Source organism: Aphidius gifuensis, linkage group LG1, assembly GCF_014905175.1.
Source record: "Aphidius gifuensis isolate YNYX2018 linkage group LG1, ASM1490517v1, whole genome shotgun sequence".
Classification (NCBI taxonomy): Eukaryota; Metazoa; Arthropoda; class Insecta; order Hymenoptera; family Braconidae; genus Aphidius; species Aphidius gifuensis.
Genome location: NC_057788.1, coordinates 22017676 through 22034380, shown reverse-complemented (window position 1 = coordinate 22034380; position 16705 = coordinate 22017676). Strand labels below are relative to the sequence as shown.

The window sequence follows — 16705 nt, the reverse complement described above, 5'->3', positions numbered from 1 at the left end:
CTCGTCAGAACCCTATATAAAAATCTATGCTATCATAGATGCAATTTGACGTTAAAAAATTGAAAAAAAAAGCAAAAAGAATGGCCAACGGCACGTGGTGTTCCCAAGCGGTCACCCATCCAAGTACTAACCACGCTCAGCCCTGCTTAACTTCAGTGATCGGACGAGAACTGGTGCATTCAGGCCGATATGGTCGTTGGCGAAGGCGAAATCAGAAAATATCCTCAGGAGGCTTGTTTGTTGTTAAACAAACTATTCATTTTTTCAGAAAACTTTAACTGTTGCCAAAAAAAACGCTGAGCGAAACTCGTCAAAACTCTATATAAGATTCTATGCTATCATAGATGCAATTTGACGTTAAAAAATTTTAAAAAAAAGCAAAAAGAATGCCAACGGCACGTGGTGTTCCCAAGCGGTCACCCATCCAAGTACTAACCACGCTCAGCCCTGCTTAACTTCAGTGATCGGACGAGAACTGGTGCTTTCAGGCCGATATGGTCGTTGGCGATGGTATAATCAGAAAATATCCTCAGGAGGAGGCTTGTCTGTTGTTTTTTCAGAAAACTTGGACTGTTGCAAAAAAAAACGCTGAGCGAAACTCGTCAAAAATCCATATAAGATTCTATGCTGTCAAGGATCAAATTTGGCGTTAAAAAATTTTTAAAAAAAAAAGCAAAAAGAATGCCAACGGCACGTGGTGTTCCCAAGCGGTCACCCATCCAAGTACTAACCACGCTCAGCCCTGCTTAACTTCGGTGATCGGACGAGAACCGGTGCATTCAGGCCGATATGGTCGTTGGCGAATGCTAGAAACGAAAACTTCCTATTGTCTAACTAATTTTTGTTTATGCTACTATTCATGGCTTCTTTTAATCAAATTAAAAATGAATAATGCAATAAGTTTTATAATACTATTGAGTTGTTTTTGCCTGAATATTTTATTAAATTTCATTTGACTGAATTTTTTATGAACGGCCTGATGTGGAAGTTGATATTCAACTTTAAACTTTGCATTGAAAAATATATAATAAGAATAAAAATTAAAAAATCAAGTAATCATTATAATAGCCGTATTCAAATCATAATTTTGAAGTTTATATACTAGTTTATTTTTTAATATCGATGAGAAATATTTCTGTTCCTCAAACATTCCCACGACAAAGTGGCAAATCTTGTATATAGACAAGAAATGACCCCAAAGGTATCGCGATGCGGATTTCTATGCCAAGGTATTGTATCTTGAAATACATGTTGCGATCGCGCTAGTACTGACTTTTCCAGTTCTTGCCGGATTTACTATACGTCTGAAGAAGCTATAACAGGTTCTTATTTGTCGAATAAAATTAACTTTCAAAGTAAATGTATACTTTTTAATACGAATCCCATATTGTATCATGACTATAATGATCTATCCAAATGCTTTCTTTTTTCTTTATACATATATGTCTATACCCTAGGCTGACCGGAAAAAATATATACATTTTATTACCCTTTGAATCGATAGTTGTATATAGTCGAATTTAAAAAATAGTAAAATTCAAAAGTTCTCACGGGAATCGCATGTGTTACGAATTTTTCTATTTTTATTATGCTTCAGTTTATAAAAAGAGCCACTTTTTTTATTTCTTGTTTTGATCTATAGTGTAGATATTAATACGATATTTTATTTTTATATTTAAAAATAAAAACTTTAAAATATATTTTGATAAGAGGAGAAAAATATTTTGTTACATCAAACTATAATTAATCAATAATTAAATAACTTAAATTAAAATTGAAATTATCAATTGATACTTTAAAAATTTTGTCAACCAACTTCATTGAATAAATGTGAGTAAAAATACAATGTATGTATAAATTAATTTATCATTGTAATTCGAGATTATATTTTTATAAATTTTCAAGTTTGATATTTTTTTTTTGGTGGTGATATAAAAGTGTCAGACTCTCTTCTACTCCGTTGTGAAATTATATATATATATCAATTATTTGCCTTTGAACTCGATTTGTGTATGTAAACGCTATTTACGTGCAAGGGCATTTATATTTACAAGGGTTCATACGAATACACAACCGAACAAACATACAGCCTACAAACATTTCCAAAATTTATACAAATATTTTTAAATGATAGACAAACAAATATTTTTTTTTCTATCAAATATAGCAAATTTACAATCAAATGAAATTTCAATTGGAACAATAACAGAAAAACCTTTTGCATTAATTTATTAATTTATAAAATTTTCTTGACAATTTAGCCTTTTAAAAAATAAACAAAATTCTTTAACCGATAAAAAGACGTGTCAAAGTTTTACACGCTTGTACTTTTTAGTATGCATGAACTCAAAAATCGAACAAGTATTATTGTTTTTTATATCAAAAGACAGACATTTAAGAAATAAATTTAACAAAAAAAAAAAGCCTTTTCAGCTATTAAGAACTTTTCTTTGAAATTATATTTAATTTGCAATGAAATAAAAAAAAATACCTCTAAAAAAAATTTAATTATAGTTAATTAATTAAATATATAGAAGAAAAACTTGATATGACAAAGTAAATGAATCTTGCTGAAAAAATCACCCACAGCTATGTGTATATATAAAGATACAAAGATATAAGAGACGCCATGTTGAATAATATGGACCAATCGTAACGCATAGTGAGGCATCTTGGCGGTAGCTATATAGAGGGTGGTAAGAACGACACCCAGAAGTTTGAGCATCCCCCTTTTCCAAACACAAACTACTCTTATATTATCTTCTATGTGCGCCTCGTCTTCTACCTATACTCCTAACTTTCCATTTAGTCTTTACCTCAGTGCTTTGCGACTCTTGTCGATCGGTCTTTACCCACCCATCTAAAATCTACATGCGCCACGACCACAGCTTCCGTATTCGTATTTTTATAACATTTTTTTTTATTTTATATTATTTTCTTTCTATAAAACTCCTTTCATGTATATCTTTAGAAACATACAATATTCTCGAAGCTATACTCAAGCTTGTTGTAGTGCTATTATAAATATTTTCCATTAGCGTATTACTCGAACTTTCCCACTACTCGAGCTTCTCATATATATGTATTTAAGAATAACCGATAAATTAAATTAAAAACTTTATGTTAACTGAAGGATATTCTAAGATTTTTTTTATTTAAACTTTTTGAATCTATAAATTTTTAATGAACAATTTTGTCATACTTTATGAAATTATTTTATAAAACTGTCTATATTATACACGCACAGAACAAAAAAAAAATATATATATAAAATTTAAAATATTTAAAATGCCAAAATAAAGCCATTTTTAAATTTTAAATTCAACTTTTTTTAAAAAATATATTTATTTTATATTTATTTTTTTCACTGTGTAGAAGCCACCTGTTATTTTTTTCGCCTATACATAAATAAAATTGTTTTCTATTTTTTTTTTTGGTCAAAACATACTGATTACAGCTGTCTCTGAATATTTTTAGAAATATCCTGAGCTTACTGTAATTGGATTAAGGGTTGTTACAAACAACAACTATATCAAAAATTATTAATAATTTTATGTATACAATTATTGTTGATGAAACTTTGATAAATAATTATCATGTTTAAATTATTATTCAGAATATTTGTCATTTATCAGTGTCAAAATATTTGTCAATTATCACAAACCACATGACAATCAATGATATATATATCAATTATAATTTACAAAACTTGATTTTTCGAAATAAATATTCTATATTTAGTAAAGTCATTAATTTTGTATATAAATTACGAAATTATTTTTAACTATTTAACAAAATTTTGTAAAATATTACTAGTGAGTTTGAAAAATAATTACATATAAAATAATAATATTTTTACAAACATTGTTTAAAAATTTTAATGATGATTATTGATTATGTGATGACAAAAATATACATATATACAAAAATATTTTTTAAAGTATTAACTTGTTTAAAAATATTATTATTATTATTATTATTAACTTTCAAAATGAGCTTCTGCAATGCACAAGTAGTTTTACGTATATATATATACATGTATTACAAAGTTATGTACATAAATGTTTTTATTTAGAAACTCTAAAACATAAAATACATATAGACTTGCATACACAGACACAAACTAGTCGCCATTTTCAAGTGAATCCCTTGTGAATACTGAAAATGAGTGGGTGGTTTTGAGAATGGCGCTGTCTTAAGGTTCACATTGAAGGGTAAAAGAAAGAAATAAAAGATAAATAGAGAGAGAGAAAGAGAGATGAGTGCGAGTAAGCTTGACAAGCGACGTTAATCTATGTATGAGATTCAGCAGAAATTGGCATAAGGTGCAAGAGGGAATGAGGCCTTATTCGAGTTTAGTTTATATGCCGTGTAGAAGACATGAGCCACGTTCTCCATACGCGTTTCTTCCCCTCTTCAATATTCTACTCAACGTTTAAATCCTCATTCCAAAAACAAAGTTTTCTAAAACTTAAACTTCAAAGCTCTACACTCTTGGCATCAACCCTTCTTCACTATGTAGTATATTTTATACATATATCAACAAATTCTCTCTTAACATCTCTTTTATGTTACATTGGTTCTAACCAAAATCTAAGACAGGCGCATGTACGGTTAGACATGTTACATATATATATAACTTCTAGGGATGCTATACGCCAGTAAGGGTTAAAATGAGAAAATACGTAAAGGCATCATGATGAACCAAGACTACTCAAGAATCACATGCATATATATAAAATATAGATCTATGTATACTGCCTAGAAACGTCTGGAAGGTAAAGGATGTGAGATGGTGTATTTTCAGCTTCGTAACGAGAGAATATATATTCTCATGGGAAAAGGCGGGTTCACTTAGAATGTAATCAGCGTCAGTGTGCTCTTCCTTTGATAACTATACAAGATCGACTTAAGACAATGGATTTAAACAAAAATTTCTCTCATATTATAATTATGTTAATTAATTAATATATATTTTATTTTAACATTTTTATATCATAAAATGAAAAAATAATTTTTAGTATTTGATGAAAGTTTTTTAGAGTTGAGGAAAATTCTCTTTGATGATAAAGATATTTCTAAAACGCATCCCAGGAAAATTTAAATATTTAAAAAAAAAAATATTATTTAGCCAAGGGGTTGGATACTCTGGATGTAGCCACTAAACTAATTTCATTTGAAATTAAATATTTATGAAACTATAAAATTATAAAAATCATTTAAAAATATTTGCAATCTTAAATTTACCTGACTAATATAAAATTCGCAGTCCCTAGCCACTAAAAGTTATTAATAATTAGTATTAAACATTCTAAATTTGTATTAAATATGCAAGTGTTTGTTTAATTTTTTTTTTTTCACATGTTGAAAGAATTTTGAAATACTACATCTTTATGTCTGACTAAAGCTTGAGATGTTTTACTTATACGCGTGAATTTAAATTATATAAGTAACATAAAATTTTTTCAAGTTTAAATTTATTTAATAATGTAATTTAAAGTCACGTGAAGTAATCTAAAATCAGTTGGAATCTTAAGGTCACTTGACCACTGAAAGGGGAAGTATCTATAACCCCTCGTACATATTTATCATAAGAAAATAAAAAACCTGATTTTACTTTGCTCGTAGAAATTAATGTGCAAGGACACAGAAACATATTTTAATAAAAATCATTATCAGTAATTTCTATTATTAAAATTTCATCGAGAAAACGTTTAAAAATTATATATATATATATATTTAATTTAATCGAATTGATAAACGTGGGTACTCAATATAGTTGAGCGACGGATACTTTTACATCGAATCACAATAAAATATTATAATTTATATGCATATTAATTTTATATTTATATATTAATGCTTTTAATTTGATGATTACATTATTGAAATTATTATTTAAAAAAGAAAAAAAAGTCGATAGATATATTATGACAGCATTAAATACCCTTCAAATTCGGTAAAAAAGTTGAAAGAAAAAAAACTAGAAAAACTGAAAAATATATATTTGAAAAAGCAATTAAGTTATTTACCTAAAAAATATTTAAATTTTTGAAATTGATGGGGTTATATTTTAAGATAAAAATGAAATGAGATGAATTAAAACGTTTTTAAATATTTACGACTCTAGTTTGATTTAAAATGTTTCAAAATTATAATATTTACAATTTCATTTTCCTATAAAATGGCGCAACCAGCGAGGCGGATTTTTCAAATGTCAGACTATTCTAAAATTTTTTATTTTTCTTTATAATTTGTTAATCGAATCTTAGGTAACAATTGAATCACGAAAAAAAATATTATTTGGAATAATAAACCAAGAGATTTGTCACGCATGAGTGAAATCACTAAAATATTTTCTTTGAAATAACTTGAATAGAAATGAAATCTTTTGAATTCTTCAAATAATTTTTAAAATTAATTTCAGTGATTTTTAAAAACTAATTCGAGTCATTGAAATCACCATTGGAGTCGCTTTAAATCTTGAAATTATTTTTTGCATTCAATTTTATTATAAGAACAATTAAAAAATATTATGTAAATATTTTTTAAACACTCATATTAAGCTAATGAATTTTATTCTAAGATTCAATTGAAATTATAAATACTATATAGAATAAGATACGACCTTGCGCCTTTTGATGTATATAACAAATAATAATGCAAGTAACAAGTAGCTATAAAAACAATGACCATTGTTTATTTATCGTTCGTACACGTGTCGTGTCTCATTGTAAAGGAAGTTAATTCTTTAGCGTCAAGTAATTTAAACTATTCAAAAAAAAAAAAAAAAAACAATCATTTGTTTTCAAGATGAATGTTTGTGAGTATAATAGACATAATCAAGATTTAATTATTGAAAATACAATCTAATGTATACGTGAGTCGTACAGTCTTTTCAAATACAGTATAGAAACTCGTTATCTAAAAGTTAAATTAAAAAAAAAAAAATCTTGACATGTCTCAAAAATTCATGTTACTTTTCTTCATTGAAATATTTTATCAAAATTTTGTAAAATTGTATTTAATAAATTTCATTTTATTTTATAGAAAAAAGAAAATTTTCGAATGGAAATTTCTTTTTTAAATTCAAGAAATAAATAATATTACCTTTTTTTTTTAATTCTAAATTCAATAAACAAAGTAAATTTTTTTATTTTAAAAAATAGACATAGAAAATATTAATTTAAAAAATAATTTTTGTTATTTAAGGTCCGAGACATGGACTCAATAATTTATCAATTGACAAAAAATATTTTACGATGAAAAATAAAAATATTCTTGGCATTTAAACTATTGTTAATTTATCTAAAACAGTATAATAATGAAAAAAAAAAAAAAAAACAACAAACAGTAACATTTCATGTATAAATTTTGTTTAAAATATAAATAATTATTTTTTATATCGAATAAATTTTCTATCAAGTGAATTGATAATTTAAATAATTAAAAATATTTTTAAAAAAAGTAGTCTCGTGAGAATTTTATGTATCCACTAAAATTTTAAGTTTCAATTGTTAAATAAAACAGGTCTAATTTGAGAGATAATAATATCCAGTATTTTGAAACATGTTGCTATCCAGCTGAGTGTCGAGTAATGTGATATAACTCGGCTACTGACCATTCGGTTCTGCCATAGCAGGTTGCGCCAGACAGAGTATACTCACCCGGTGGGAATTTATTCCCTTACTCTTCCTTTATGTTATGTCCGAGTGTCCAACATTCCGGACACGAGGGAAAGCGAATCTGTTTTCACCTCGAGTATTCACACAAATCCACGTGTCTAAACTACCACGTGGTAACCGATTTGGCTCTGATTCAGAAATACTAATATGCTATGTCGACATTTTAAATTCTGGTTTTATTTTTTCTTTTCTTCTAAACATTATTTTTATTGCTTGACTTTAACTTGGTGGGGGAATTTTTTAATACTTAATTTTTACTTGGAGAAATTTTTGCCAGTCTTATGTGACAGATCACAGTCATAAGTTTAAAAAAATTAAATTATTTTTTTATTAGTAATTTTTTTCAATGTAAAGTGAATTTTTTTTTAAATTAAAATCAAAATATATTTATTATTATTAATTAAGATTTTGTTAAAAAATATTAAATAATCATCAATTATAATTCTCAAGTGGATAAATTTGATAATTATTATTTTTTTTTTGTTGAATGATTTTTATCTCAGTGTATATACTAATCTTGTTTAACTGAATCTATGTCACTGATAATTTACAAATCATTATATGGATTTAACAATCTCTTGATTTTGAGACTTGTATTAATTATGCTTTCGATATTTATACGGAAATAATCTGATGCATTACCTATTTGTAACAGAATATACTATTGATACACGTATTTGAGTCTTGAGATTATCAATTACTCGGATTAGATAATATTACATCAATTTGATGGAAATAATTATTTCAAGACGATGTAAATAGAATCAGTTTCAATTTACACACACGAATATTAATTTTGAATTTAATTTTTTAAATTTGTTGAAAGAATTATATTGTAAATTAAATCATTTAAATTTTTCAATTTTAGTATTTTTTAAAAAACAATCTAAATTTTCCAACAATAAATTTTTAATATATATCAGAATCATTTTTTGTTTGAAAAGCATTAGTGTATCTAAGATTTGACTATACTTGTAAGTATTCCTAATTGAATTAAGCTCTAACAATTGTTAGTTAACTGAGCAGTATTATTAATTGCATTTTCGTAATACTCGTAATAAAAATACTTAAAATCTCAAGCTTGACTTCAGGGTTGCAGTAGCTATAAAAAAACCAATTTTTGTTTTGATTTATGTATCGCTGAATTATATAAAAGAATTTACAAGAAATGATTGTTCTTTATAATGAATTAGATGAAAATTGAAAAGTATAATTGAGTGAGTCTCAAGACTATATATGAAATTCAATTATGAAATAATAATTAATATTATTATTTCTATTTATATATTGTGTCAATGAATAATTTTTGAAATAATAACATTTATTTTTTATAAAACCGGTGCACAATTGGTGTTGTACATGATTAAAGATTTTATTAAATTTCTAAAACTAGTCTTTAACTTGCGGATATTTTAAAATGTCTTATGTCATCTTTTTAAAAAAATATAAAACTCAATGATAATAACTTGATATTAATAAATCACATGTATGATTTAATTTTTAATTCATCAATTTAAATGTATATTTTTACGTTAAAAAAATCAAATCAAAGTCGAGCCAAGATAATAAACTATTTATTTCAAGGATAATGTCTAGACTGTGGTGAAATTAAACAAAAAGTGAAGTTAAGTGTACTGTGTATTTGTTGTTAATTTAAAAACAAATGAGAAAATATTTATTCAAAGTGCTTTGTGGAAAAACTTTTACTAATATAAATATATAGATTGACTATTTGCTTATAATTAGGTTGATAGTCAAGTTAGTTAAACAATATAAAACTTGATCTAATTTGTACGTCAAGTGTTTTTATAGTTTATTTATGTTTTCAAGTTTCTTATATTAAATTTTTTATTTTTATTTTTTATATCCTAATAAAAGTATCACTTTCAAACAAAGTTTCAAGTTTCGTTATAAAATATTTTGTAAAATATATATAGCTTTACAAGGATACTACTTTGTTATTCTAAATATTAAAATATTTAAATTTTATAGCTACTCATGTTCTGTTATCTTTTGGGTAATTTCTACGCCGACATTTTAAACTTTGTATATTTTTCTATTTAAATCCTCATTCAATATACTAAATAAACTTCAAAAATTATTGTAAATTGAGTATTAACTTTATCATCGTACGCCAACGATATTATATATTTTATATAATTATTAATAAATGTTAAAAAAAAAATTAATAAAATTACTTCAACTCAAGAATTTTAAACTTAATACAACTTCTCAACTTTTAAAATCTAATTTCCTCAGACTAATCAAATTTTATCCTTTTGCAATGATGAAATAGCAATACCAAAAGACAAAGATAAGTATAAGCCGCGGGTTGAATTTTGGATATAGCGAGTGAGAGATATAGAGGGAGTAAAATAGAATTCGAGAGGAGTAACAAGGGATGTACCATGAGAGTTTGGCTTGAAACAATTAGACGAAAAGTCAAAATTCAAGCAGCCCTCATGTTTCTGCATTGGTTATATATATGTGCGAAACACAACGAATGCTTTCTAGCCATGACATGTCGTGGCGAAGCATTACTACAGTTCTTGCGCGACAACGTATAGTTTCTCTGATGTTTTAAGGGTATGAGAATATATATATATATGGAAAAGGAGAAGGAACATGAAAATACGAAGAGAAGGATGAGACTTTTAGTTTAGATGAAACGAAGAAGAAAGCAAATGAGAGAGATAGAAAATTGTTAGAAAGCAGGATCCGTTATAAATACTCTAGCTGCCTATATATGTATATATATATTCGTTTGCAAAAGCCAACCCTCCAACTTCTCTTTTGTGCAGTACGAAAGAGGAGTTGCATTTTCATTTCGACGGGTCGAGATATGTCAGAAGAGGTAGAACGAGTTCTATGTATAAATGAAGTTTATGGAAATTCTGTAGAGTCTAAGGTAGATTATATTATTTCTCCACCCTATAACATTTTCTACCCTTACATCTCTACTCTCTCATATATGCGCAAGCAACGCCATTTTGTGAATGTTAAATCGTTTATTGATCCAAGAAGGTGGCATCGCGCCAGTTCTCATATGCTCTAGGAATATTTTCTCAGCACCTATGTTGATAAGTTTACTTTACATAATTTGCTATCACATGTCACACAGCTCTGTATGATGTGTAATTACTATATATACCATTTTGTTATTTTGTTTTTACATATTTAAAAAGTTTTATTATAAACTTGTTATAAATAAATACCAAATGAATTTTTTAAAAAAGTTAAGGTCCTCATTTTGTTTGATGATTAATCAAAAAATATTAACAGAACAATTGTCTACTGAATATGTTGAAGATTTATTTTGATCAAAGCCTGCACTCTCTCATATGCGAAAACATAATTTTGGCTATTGATAATAAATTATTATTTCTTGTTATAGATACACGAATTTAATCTAAATATTTTGATGATTCTGCCGAAAATACACAGCAAAGGAAGGATAATCCTTGAAGAAAATTTCATAAAGAGCTGAAATATATATTTCCAAATGTGTGGATATATATTTGAGTGGCAAAAACCCGCATATAATTTTACATATATATTTTTAAAATATTTATTAATTTAAAAAACGATCAATTATGCTGTCTGGAAATTTTAATTTTTTTTTGCATGATATAAACCAAGTTAATTTAATTGACATTTTAAATAAAAAATCTGTTTATATTTTCTGTTTTTATATATTTTAAAATAACCATCATGTATTAAAAAGTATATATAAAAAGATAAAACGTTTTTTTTTTTAATATTATAACGAAGACTAAATAGCTTTTATTTTTCTTTTAATTAAGACTGCGTTATATGAAAATTTAAAAATTTAATCAGAATTTTTTAAAAGCCCTTTCTGATAATCGAAATATAATTTTAAATATTTAAATATTTTTTTTAATTTGAATTTGACTTGTAATATTCCCTCCTTGCGATAGTATTGCGTCAATACTTTTTTCTATTTACAAAAAATATATATTTTTAAATAAAAATAAATCTAAAAGTTCAACGTACCTTAAGAAAAAAAAAAACAGTGTCTATCAGTGGTGAAAATAATTTGAATCACAGATATAAATAAAAAATAAAGTACATAAAAATAAAATTTAGTAGACTAAATTAAAATACACTCATGAGGTATGCACATATACAATTGCTGGACTAAATTCCAAATGCACATGCCAGTATACCGTCTGTGTCAATGACTTTAAATTAAGTTAATTATTCGAAATTTAGTTTTATGATAAATTTACTATTAATCAAAATGACAAATGATTGCACTCCAAAGTTTACCTGATATAATTTTAATTTTTTGTATTACTAAATAATTTATATTTATCAATGTTAACTGATATATTTATTTATTCATAAACTCGTATATTCAATTATTGTGTTTTCAATTTAAATCGATCAATAAATTATAAGTATCATTGTATAAAATTTATGATAAATTTTAAGTAAAATATCTTGATATTTAAAATTGTATTATTTTTTAAGCTCCACCCCACAAGTAAACTGTAACCGCCTCAAAATGTGTCGAGGGGTAGCTGAGAATAATGAAGAAATTTCAGACTGCCATATTGATAAATTTTCGCGAATTGAAATAATTTTTATTTCAAAATTCAAGAGTTTTTAATTAAATATATAATTTTTTTCTTATTTATTTAATATTTTGAATATATATTTTATGATTCTAAAGCTTTAGTTAATAATTATTGAATTTTTAATGTCAATTTATATTTAATGTATTTAAGAATATGACCAGTAATATTTATTTGATAAATGTCAATTTTCAAAATATTAATTTTATTACATAAATAAAAGTTAAACTGTAAGTATACGATCATTTGATATCCAGATAAAGTCACTTGACTTATTTGACACATTCATGTGGCAGTGGAGAGTACGGTAAAACTGTTATCATTTAACTTGAAAATTCAGTGAGTTTTAAATAACTTGAGGTCAATGAACCAAGAAGAGATTTCAGTAAAATACTTGTACAGTTATCAATATATAAAAAAGGCTTTTAATTATCGCTTTTAGTTAAAAGTTTTTTATCATATATACGTATATTTATTAAGACTAACCATCATGTACCAAGAAATAAAATTAAGGAGGGCAACTTGATGTGCCATTATGTATTTTTAATTTTTTAAAAAATAAAAATAATTAATATAAAATAAAAACCTGATCCCTAACCATTGAACTGAGGGACTAATTCATGAATATATACTAGAACCTGTTTATTTTGAACTTATTTATTTTTTAAACACAGAAGAACCTAACTCCCTTGGCCATTAACTACCAATTACACATTTTTTTTTCGCAGTATTCTCAGACAATGTGCAGACGAAGGAAGACCGCACAAAGAAAAACATATTTTACCGTCATTTGCAGGAGTTGCCTATATACATAACAAAACACTTCTATGATTTAACTGAAGTTCCCTAAAATTTACCAAGGCATATTGTTTAAATTAAAAGATAGAAGATTTTTATTTCGATTTCAATTGTTAAAGATTAATTTTATCCAAGTCTATATATATATTTAAAAAATTGTATGAACCTGTCTAATATTAATTTGAGGTTTGTTCTTTACACGATTTATCAAAAAGCGAGCCAGGTGAAATTTAAAATGGTGATTTGTATTTTTTCGAAAAAACTAATTTAAATTATTATGAGAATTATTCAAATAAAAATTTTACGTTGTTTGTAATCAAACACAGTAATATATATTCACACTGTAAATATAATTTATGAAATCTCATTGCGAAAATATCATAAAGTTTTTGTTGATATTTGATACTGATATGTGCATCATGATAATTGGTATCAAATTATTACCAGGTCAACATTAAAAAACAACTACCAGTAGATCAAAGTGAGCTGAATAGTCACTGAGTTTCAAATAATAATATTATCATCAACTTTTGGAAATAACATGTAAATTTCTTTGTAATGATTATACCAATACAAATAATTAAATTAAATCCTACCTTTTTAGCGGATGTTCATCATCCCACGAAGCTGTTGAAATGGTTACCACGTTGTCTACAATGATTCCATCACCAGCAAGTTGAATATTCACATGCCATCATTCCACGTAGCTGTTGAAATTATCACCACGTTGTCTACAATGATTCCATCACTAGCAAGTCGAATATTCACATGCCATCTGTACCAAAAAGAGTCAAATAAAATCACATTAATTATTGATTTATAAATATAATTGCCATACATTTAATTTAGTTTTATTTTTTGTTCAATTATCAAGTTAATAAAATCAAATGTGATTAAACATAAAATTACTTATTCATAAGTTTGATAATAAAATATTTATCCTGTATTTATATGTTGCTTGGTTATTAATTTATTTTAATAATAAAAAATTGAAAATGATAGTTGATATTAAATTATTTATATGGAATAATTTTATTATATATTTAATTGTTTGAAAATGGCAAATTAAATCTGACAATTGTCGAGCGAAAGCTTGAATATATTGATGATAATGTACCTAACTCGGATAGAATCGTGTAGCATGTTTTATTAGAGGCATGAAATTCTGGATCCAACGAAAGCTAACGTAACAGGCTTACCAAATAAACCCTGATCTAAACAAAAATATAAAATGGTATAATTAAAAACAAATGTTGAAACTATATTGATTCAAATAACTCAAACTAACTGTGTACCAACAGCAGCAATAAATGGTACCAACAACGAAGGTATCAGCAACACCAACGTTTGATATGGTTTGATATTTTGTAGTAAACAAAAATTAAAAATACGTTGATAAATTATTATCAGATAGTTCACGTAATGTTGGGATTCATTTAAACTTAGCATCAATAGCATCTCGTCAATTTGATTCTTACTATTACAACTGGAGGTTCAAAATAATCAAGAAGTGATTTTAAATCATCAATGACTCATCATAGTTGACAAAGATGATGGAGATGCAATGATTATCTGCATGTTGGTTGTACGTACTTGTATTCTTTTTTTTTGTTTTTACTCGTCTTTTACTTGGCCACGTCGTCATTGACTTTTTTATTTATTATTTTAACATCAAGGACTTGTTCAACCGATATTTTTTATCAATAAAATAATACGTTTTTTTCATGATGTCTTTGACTTTTTTTTTATTACAAAATAAAGTTGTCAATTAAATAGAGCAAATTGCTCGTCAAGAAGACAAACACCGCGTTTTTGTACTGTCAACATAACATGATGATGTTCAAATTCTAATTTAACTCGTCATTATCTCTAAATTGAACGACTAAAACTGATCGTCAGGAAGGCCAACACAGACTTTTTGTACCACCAACATAACATAATGTTCAAATTCCAATTGAACTCGTTATTATCTCTAAATTGAACTACTTAGATAGTTCGTCAGGAAGACAAACACCGAGTTTTTGTACCACCAACATAACATGATGTTCACTATCTAATTCAACTCGTCATTATCAAAAACTTAAACGTTAAACTGAATGTAAATATTATTTTTGATTTCCTTTTCTTAAAAAAACAAATGTCAAATTGTTTTTCTTGATGGTTCAAGTGTATCACTACCTAATTGTCAAGTACACTCACTAATATTTTCCACTTTCACGTATTTTTTATATCAAAATGATTCAGAATCAACTCGACTGTTGATAAAAAAAAAAAACAAAATGAGCATACCTCATTATACACCTTCAGCATCATCAGCATTATCCTGGTTTATTTTTTTATTAAAATCATGTCGCAGTTGTTTCAGTTACAATTGGAGCAGTACTCTTCTTCAATTTTTTTCATCACTGATAATTAATTTTGTGTCACACTGTTGACGAAGTCTTTGACACTGAATAGATTCACGAATCATTTACTGCAAATTTAACAACAAAAAAACAAAATAATGAAAATGAATTATTGAATTATTGAGTATAATTTGTAAAAGTTGCAACTCACTGTTTTTCAGATGGTTTTGGCTCCAATGACACACCATTGTAATTATTTTTTTTACTTTTAGTCTTGGACTCCTAGTGCTAATGACTGTGTTTAATAAATGACATCAGTACCTGCTAACTTAGTTGAAATAATGGATTAATTTGAGCAAGATCATGAACATATATAAATAAATATACTTACCATTATTTTTTGACCACTGGCATCACGACTTTCGTCATTTTTTTCAACCTCAATTTTTCCAGTTTTTTACGGACACCGTTTGTGTAGCTGTAAACATAAAAAAAAAAAAAAAAATTAAATAACGTTTATTTTACAATATATTTTTTTCAAGGAGCAGTAAAAAAAAATGGATAACTGAATTTATCGTTACATGACGCTACATATATTTTTATACGAAATAATTCACTGAGAATAATAATAATAATTTATTTTTTTTATTTATTAATTAATAAGAATTATTTCACTCAAATTAAGATGTATATAAATAATAATGTAAATTTATATCAAAATAATAAAAATATTTACTTACTATAACGCCATGTTTACACACAAACAGCGGTTGCCGTTTGGATTATTTTGCATTCTTAGCTCCGACGACCTTGAGATGACGATTTGCTCTCAAAATGTTTAATAATCAGCATGAAATTGTTACAAATTATGTTGACAATGGTTTTATTAATCAATTAAAACAAAATTATTTATTTTTAAATTAGTTTAAATTATTAAATAATTGCTAAAACTTTTGATGTTCACGAATGTAAAACAATGACTTGGCAAATTATGCGGCCATTTTGATTAAGCAATAGAGTGGGAATAAGCTTATCCCCACTCCACTCACAAAAAAAAAAAGAACTGCGCTCTCAGCGGCACTAATCGGGACTATCAATAAGAACCGGTAAATTTTTTAAAAATTCAAATGAGGATACATTATTCAAATTAATAATACTTGTTTGTTATAAAAAAACAAATTGTTTTCGAGTTAGTTGAATGAACAATCAAAGATCTCAACGAAAATACTGAAAAACTATCATTTTTTAATGTCAATGAATCTGAAAACGAAATAGTAAA

At 26.1% G+C, this 16705-nt stretch overlaps 1 long non-coding RNA gene and 3 other non-coding genes across 5 annotated transcripts in view; all 4 read right to left on the bottom strand.

The window, feature by feature from the left end:
- Window positions 1-16390, bottom strand: part of LOC122852633 — a 66438-nt gene extending 50048 nt beyond the window's left edge. Inside the window, exons 1-5 of one of the 2 annotated variants that reach the window (XR_006373839.1) lie at window positions 16167-16390; window positions 15818-15904; window positions 15638-15754; window positions 15371-15554; window positions 13678-13856 (exon numbers count right to left, since the gene is read on the bottom strand). This is a non-coding gene — a long non-coding RNA (uncharacterized LOC122852633). The remainder of the gene's footprint in view (window positions 1-13677; window positions 13857-15370; window positions 15555-15637; window positions 15755-15817; window positions 15905-16166) is intronic. The other variant, XR_006373838.1, reaches the window with a different exon arrangement.
- Window positions 83-201, bottom strand: LOC122847952. The gene has a single exon (XR_006373409.1). It is a non-coding gene; the product is annotated as a 5S ribosomal RNA (ribosomal RNA).
- On the bottom strand, window positions 388-506 carry LOC122847953. Its single transcript, XR_006373410.1, has one exon. It is a non-coding gene; the product is annotated as a 5S ribosomal RNA (ribosomal RNA).
- LOC122847951 lies at window positions 683-801 on the bottom strand. The gene has a single exon (XR_006373408.1). It is a non-coding gene; the product is annotated as a 5S ribosomal RNA (ribosomal RNA).
- Window positions 16391-16705: the final 315 nt, after the last annotated feature.